The following is an 8,310-nucleotide window of genomic DNA, read 5'->3' as shown; positions in this document are numbered from 1 at the left end:
TTCTCCACTTCAGTCCTCCAAGGTCTCATTCGATTATTTGCTACACCACCACCAATGGCAGCTCCATGCAGGCTTACGCCAAACACTTCTACGCATACCATTGTACCTTCCTACTCACTAAAGTTTCAAAATTTATATTACAAGTAATATAAATCATCTACTTTAGCGGTAATGTATAGGTATACAACTTAAGCGCCATCCATTTTAAGGGCTAGTTGCTTCGGCAGGTGAGTTGTTACACACTCGTTAGCGGATTTCGACTTCCATGATCACCGTCCTGCTGTTTTAAGCAACCAACGCCTTTCATGGTATCTGCATGAGTTGTTAATTTGGGCACCGTAACATTACGTTTGGTTCATCCCACAGCGCCAGTTCTGCTTACCAAAAGTGGCCCACTGGGCACATTATATCATAACCTTAAACTTCATATCAAGAAAGTTAAGGTTCTTACCCATTTAAAGTTTGAGAATAGGTTAAGATCGTTTCGACCCTAAGGCCTCTAATCATTCGCTTTACCAGATAAGATTATTTTATATAACATTAAAATGCACCAGCTATCCTGAGGGAAACTTCGGAAGGAACCAGCTACTAGATGGTTCGATTGGTCTTTCGCCCCTATACTCAATTCTGACAATCGATTTGCACGTCAGAACTGTTTCGGTCTTCCATCAGGGTTTCCCCTGACTTCAACCTGATCAAGTATAGTTCACCATCTTTCGGGTCACAGCATATCTGCTCAAGGTACGTTCCAGTTAGAGGCATAAATAATATAAATATTATTATACATAACTATATAGAACGCCCCGGGATTGTGTTAATTAACTATAAATAGTTAAAAAACTAATCCCATTATTAGTCAAGTTAATTACGCTATTAGGTTTATATCCCAATAACTTGCACATATGTTAGACTCCTTGGTCCGTGTTTCAAGACGGGTCCCGAAGGTATCCTGAATCTTTCGCATTGTTAATCGTACAAGTGCAATGATAATCATGCCATTATATAATTCCGAAAAATTAACGCACTGTAGTCATATAAATCTATCAGCACTTTATCAAATTAATGACATTTATTCTATGTTAAAATGCAAGCATAATAATTTGAATAAACTATAAGCCATATTTTATGATAAATAATGGTATGCTAATATATTACAATGTCCTTATATGGAAAAAATGCACACTATTATCATAATATTTATTAAATATTACAATTCTAATGATGAATTTTCCATAACGGATATTCAGGTTCATCGGGCTTAACCTCTAAGCAGTTTCACGTACTGTTTAACTCTCTATTCAGAGTTCTTTTCAACTTTCCCTCACGGTACTTGTTTACTATCGGTCTCATGGTTATATTTAGTTTTAGATGGAGTTTACCACCCACTTAGTGCTGCACTATCAAGCAACACGACTCTTTGGAAACATCATCTAGTAATCATTAACGTTATACGGGCCTGGCACCCTCTATGGGTAAATGGCCTCATTTAAGAAGGACTTAAATCTTTAATTTCTCATACTAGAATATTGACGCTCCATACACTGCATCTCACATTTGCCATATAGACAAAGTGACTTAGTGCTGAACTGATTTCTTTTCGCTCGCCGCTACTAAGATAATCCTTGTAAGTTTCTTTTCCTCCCCTAATTAATATGCTTAAATTCAGGGGGTAGTCCCATATGAGTTGGGGTTGTATAAAACATTTGTTTGCATTAATTCTTTTTATATAGAAATAACATTACATTTTAAATTTGCCATTTATTGACAAACCCAACGAAGAATAATAACATTTACAACGGTTTTTCAATTTTTTCATCATTAATAAGAGACAATCCTAGATGAAAAATATTTTCATATTTTTTATGCTAGACATTTCTCAGTATTATTTGATTTAAAAAAAGAAAATATTTCTCTTCGTTTTCACATTCAAATATTTACAACACTATGAGAATAATGTTTTTCATATAATTTTTAATATTATGAATATAAAAATTTAAAAATTATTATATCCAATAATATACCATGTGCTTATAAAATTCATACAATGAAATTTATGAACAACTTTTTTTGCATAGTCTTACAACCCTCAACCATATGTAGTCCAAGCAGCACTTTAAAATTAATTAAAGTACATAACAGCATGGACTGCGATATGCGTTCAAAATGTCGATGTTCATGTGTCCTGCAGTTCACACGATGACGCACAGTTTGCTGCGTTCTTCATCGACCCATGAGCCGAGTGATCCACCGCTTAGAGTTTTAATAATTTGGTTTATATATATCATCAGAAATGTTTTTATTGAAAGAAATTAAAAATACACCATTTTACTGGCATATATCAATTCCTTCAATAAATTTAACATTGTAATTTTTTTTTTTTTTAAATCCAAAATAAATGTTGCGAAAAGTCTTAGTTTCATATAAACAATATACATATCTGTAGTTTTAATCATTTTTATAATATAAGCCTTTTTGGTTTCGATATAATATATTGGTGTAATTTTATATAAAACATTAACCTGAATAACCAGGTACAACATTATGCATTTCAGATTGTTGCATTAACCAATGTATGCGCATAATAATAATGAACAATACATTACGCAACGCCTGTATATTATGGTCCATATACACGCAAATTTTTTATTTTCCATTAATTGATTTTTATTATTCATTTAACATTCAGCTTTGCTTGGTTGCTGTTTACAATGTTAATTTTTTTTCTTTGGAAATTTCATTAATATTATTAATAATATTATATATTAACGGTAAGGAAAATTATATACTATAATGATCCTTCCGCAGGTTCACCTACGGAAACCTTGTTACGACTTTTACTTCCTCTAAATAATCAAGTTCGGTCAACTTTTGCGAAACAACCGTAACACACAAGGCGTCACAGTGATCACGTCCGGAGACCTCACTAAATAATTCAATCGGTAGTAGCGACGGGCGGTGTGTACAAAGGGCAGGGACGTAATCAATGCGAGTTAATGACTCACACTTACTGGGAATTCCAAGTTCATGTGAACAGTTTCAGTTCACAATCCCAAGCATGAAAGTGGTGCAGCGGTTTACCCGGACCTCTCGGTCTAGGAAATACACGTTGATACTTTCATTGTAGCGCGCGTGCAGCCCAGGACATCTAAGGGCATCACAGACCTGTTATTGCTCAATCTCATTATTGCTAGACGCAATTTGTCCATTTAAGAAGCTAGTGTCCTTATAATGGGACAAACCAACAGGTACGGCTCCACTTATATAAACACATTCAAACACAATATACATTTTACTGCAACCATGAATGAAGGCTATATAAGCTTCAACACCATAATCCTGAAGATATCTATTTAATATATTTGAGTCTCGTTCGTTATCGGAATTAACCAGACAAATCACTCCACGAACTAAGAACGGCCATGCACCACCACCCATAGATTCGAGAAAGAGCTATCAATCTGTCTTACACACTTATGTTCGGACCTGGTAAGTTTTCCCGTGTTGAGTCAAATTAAGCCGCAGGCTCCACTCCTGGTGGTGCCCTTCCGTCAATTCCTTTAAGTTTCAGCTTTGCAACCATACTTCCCCCGGAGCCCAAAAGCTTTGGTTTCCCGGGAAGCGACTAAGAGAGCCATAAAAGTAGCTACACCCAATTGCTAGCTGGCATCGTTTATGGTTAGAACTAGGGCGGTAACTTTCGTTCTTGATTAATGAAAACATCTTTGGCAAATGCTTTCGCTTAAGTTAGTCTTACGACGGTCCCCCAAATTACGAATGCCCCCAAACTGCTTCTATTAACCATTACCTCTTGATCTGAAAACCAATGAAAGCAGAACAGAGGTCTTATTTCATTATCCCATGCACAGAATATTCAGGCATTTGAAGCCTGCTTTAAGCACTCTAATTTGTTCAAAGTAATTGTACCGGCCCACAATAACACTCATTTAAGAGCACTAATGCAGGTTTTTAAATAGGAGGAACATATGAAAAAATACAAGTATTTTAACATACATAAGAACTCCACCGGTAATACGCTTACATACATAAAGGTATAGTACTAACCACAATTGTAAGTTGTACTACCCGTATGAAGCACAAGTTCAACTACGAACGTTTTAACCGCAACAACTTTAATATACGCTATTGGAGCTGGAATTACCGCGGCTGCTGGCACCAGACTTGCCCTCCAATTGGTCCTTGTTAAAGGATTTAAAGTGTACTCATTCCAATTACAGGGCCTCGGATATGAGTCCTGTATTGTTATTTTTCGTCACTACCTCCCCGAGCTGGGAGTGGGTAATTTACGCGCCTGCTGCCTTCCTTAGATGTGGTAGCCGTTTCTCAGGCTCCCTCTCCGGAATCGAACCCTGATTCCCCGTTACCCGTTGCAACCATGGTAGTCCTAGATACTACCATCAAAAGTTGATAGGGCAGACATTTGAAAGATCTGTCGTCGGTACAAGACCATACGATCTGCATGTTATCTAGAGTTCAACCAAAGTAACGATCTTGCGATCGCTTGGTTTTAGCCTAATAAAAGCACATGTCCCATAAGGTTCATGTTTTAATTGCATGTATTAGCTCTAGAATTACCACAGTTATCCAAGTAACTGTTAACGATCTAAGGAACCATAACTGATATAATGAGCCTTTTGCGGTTTCACTTTTAATTCGTGTGTACTTAGACATGCATGGCTTAATCTTTGAGACAAGCATATAACTACTGGCAGGATCAACCAGAATAATGTTTTTTTTATTTCATATTCCTTTCATATTAGTGAATAGAAATTAGCAATATAAATACTTGTATACAGATTTTATCAATATATATTTTTCTTTTTCTCATCGAATACGGCCATAATTATATAGCAATCGTATTCGCAGCATTTGTATTCATATAAATTTATGTTTTTAATTTTAATACATTTTTTATATATACATATATTTCATTCAAAAATATCATTTTATTTCCAACATACATAATTGTATCACCCATACAATTTTGTTTAATCAATATTAATATTGAATTAAATCATTTGCAATTTGATAATAAATTTAAAATTTATTATTTTCGTAAAAGCATTTCTCATGGTAATATATTAATATAAAACCAAGAACATATGAAAAAGTTACATATAAAAATGAAACTTAAATCATATTGTGATATGTGAATACAATAATACTAAAAATTAATATTAATGCAACACATTTTTTGTGGTAGGATCAAATATAATATAAATTATATCTGCCTACCGCCATAATTTAACGATAATAATTGGAAACTAGAATTGTTATTCAATTTTGGCCTTTGTTTCAACTCTATTATCTTTTTATAATAAATATATATCGCACTAAGCCAAAAATCTAAGAAACTTAGATAACAAATTTTATAACGATATTATTTATGATTTAATATTAGTATAATCAAAAATATATGAAATCACATAACATTTTTTATTATACTTGATGGACAACCACTGCCCATCTTATATAGGTTTTTTGCACCGATGTCTTGAAAACGGGTATTTATAACTGCATTTTCCACCCACCGTATAGTTTCCCTATATAAATAGAGAAAATTATTTAATATGGTACTGAAATGCACAAACATATAAAATGTTTGCATATTTCATATAATACCATCAATATTTCATATTATTGAACAAAATATATGCGAAGCAAATATTTTGAACAATGACCGGTCGACAACCACTGCCTACCCTATATAGGTTTTTGGCCCCGCTGTCTGGCACCAGGCCATTTATCGTATGGGGAAAATGGTATACATAGAGAAAATCTCTATAATCGTATCAAAATACCCATATATTTTAAAATAATTGCATATTTCATATAATACGACTATATATATTATATTATAAAACTTTACAACTTTAAGTTTTCATAATATAATATTTCCATATGAATTTTTTCTAACTTTATTTTCTCATTATATCATATTTCCATATGTATTTATTCCAGCTATACGTTTTCATAATATAATATTTCCATATGTATTTTTTCCAACTTATTTTCTCATTATATCATATTTCCATATGTACTTTATCCAACTTTATTTTTCATAATATAATATTTTCATATGTATATTTTTCCAGCTATACGTTTTCATAATATAATATTTCCATATGTATTTTTTCCAGCTATACGTTTTCATAATATAATATTTTCATATGTTTTTTTTCCAGCTATACGTTTTCATAATATAATATTTCCATATGTATTTTTTCCAGTTATACGTTTTCATAATATAATATTTCCATATGTATATTTTTCCAGCTATACGTTTTCATAATATAATATTTCCATATGTATTTTTTCCATCTATACGTTTTCATAATATAATATTTTCATATGTATATTTTTCCAGCTATACGTTTTTATAATATAATATTTCCATATGTATTTTTTCCAGCTATACGTTTTCATAATATAATATTTCCATATGTATATTTAATCAGCTATACGTTTTCATAATATAATTATTCCATATGTATTTTTTCCAACTTTATTTTCTCATTTTATCATATTTCCATATGTATTTTTTCCAGCTATACGTTTTCATAATATAATATTTCCATATGTATTTTTTCCAACTTTATTTTCTCATTATATCATATTTCCATATGTATTTTTTCCAACTTTATTTTCTCATTATATCATATTTCCATATGTATTTTATCCAACTTTATTTTTTATAATATAATATTTCCATATGTATTTTTTCCAGCTATTCGTTTCCATAATATAATATTTTCATATGTATATTTTTCCAGCTATACGTTTTCATAATATAATATTTCCATATTTATTTTTTCCAGCTATACGTTTTCATAATATAATATTTCCATATGTATTTTTTCCAACTTTATTTTCTCATTTTATCATAAATCCATATGTATTTTTTCCAACTTTATTTTCTCATTATATCATATTTCCATATGTATTTTATCCAACTTTATTTTTTATAATATAATATTTCCATATGTATTTTTTCCAGCTATACGTTTTCATAATATAATATTTTCATATGGATATTTTTCCAGCTATACGTTTTCATAACATAATATTTCCATATTTATTTTTTCCAGCTATACGTTTTCATAATATAATATTTTCATATGTATATTTTTCCAGCTATACGTTTTCATAATATAATATTTTTTATATGTATATTTTTCCAGCTATACGTTTTCATAATATAATATTTCCATATGTATTTTTTCCAACTTTATTTTTTATAATATAATATTTCCATATGTATTTTTTCCAGCTATTCGTTTCCATAATATAATATTTCTATATTTATTTTTTCCAGCTATACGTTTTCATAATATAATATTTCCATATGTATTTTTTCCAACTTTATTTTCTCAATTTATCATATTTCCATATGTATTTTTTCCAACTTTATTTTCTCATCATATCATATTTCCATATGTATTTTTTCCAGCTATACGTTTTCATTATATCATATTTCCATATGTATTTTATCCAACTTTATTTTTTATAATATAATATTTCCATATGTATTTTTTCCAGCAATACGTTTTCATAATATAATATTTTCATATGTATAGTTTTCCAGCTATATGTTTTCATAATATAATATTTCCATATTTATTTTTTCCAGCTATACGTTTTCATAATATAATATTTCCATATGTATTTTTTCCAACTTTATTTTCTCATTTTATCATATTTCCATATGTATTTTTTCCAACTTTATTTTCTCATCATATCATATTTCCATATGTATTTTTTCCAGCTATACGTTTTCATAATATAATATTTCCATATGTATTTTTTCCAACTTTATTTTCTCATTTTATCATATTTCCATATGTATTTTTTCCAACTTTATTTTCTCATTATATCATATTTCCATATGTATTTTTTCCAACTTTATTTTTTATAATATAATATTTCCATATGTATTTTTTCCAGCTATTCGTTTCCATAATATAATATTTCTATATTTATTTTTTCCAGCTATACGTTTTCATAATATAATATTTCCATATGTATTTTTTCCAACTTTATTTTCTCATTTTATCATATTTCCATATGTATTTTATCCAACTTTATTTTCTCATTATATCATATTTCCATATGTATTTTATCCAACTTTATTTTTTATAATATAATATTTCCATATGTATTTTTTCCAGCTATACGTTTTCATAATATAATATTTTCATATGTATATTTTTCCAGCTATATGTTTTCATAATATAATATTTCCATATTTATTTTTTCCAGCTATACGTTTTCATAATATAATATTTCCATATG

The 8,310-nt window shown here is 29.9% G+C and overlaps 1 non-coding gene across 1 annotated transcript; it reads right to left on the bottom strand.

Annotated features, from left to right (window-relative positions):
* Positions 1 to 2,080: 2,080 nt before the first annotated feature.
* LOC138929596 (5.8S ribosomal RNA) lies at positions 2,081 to 2,259 on the bottom strand. The gene has a single exon (XR_011445838.1). It is a non-coding gene; the product is annotated as a 5.8S ribosomal RNA (ribosomal RNA).
* Between the last annotated feature and the right edge of the window lie 6,051 nt (positions 2,260 to 8,310).

This window comes from Drosophila kikkawai, unplaced genomic scaffold, assembly GCF_030179895.1.
Source record: "Drosophila kikkawai strain 14028-0561.14 unplaced genomic scaffold, DkikHiC1v2 scaffold_7, whole genome shotgun sequence".
Taxonomy (NCBI): domain Eukaryota; kingdom Metazoa; phylum Arthropoda; class Insecta; order Diptera; family Drosophilidae; genus Drosophila; species Drosophila kikkawai.
This window is presented reverse-complemented; position numbering and strand designations above follow the sequence as displayed.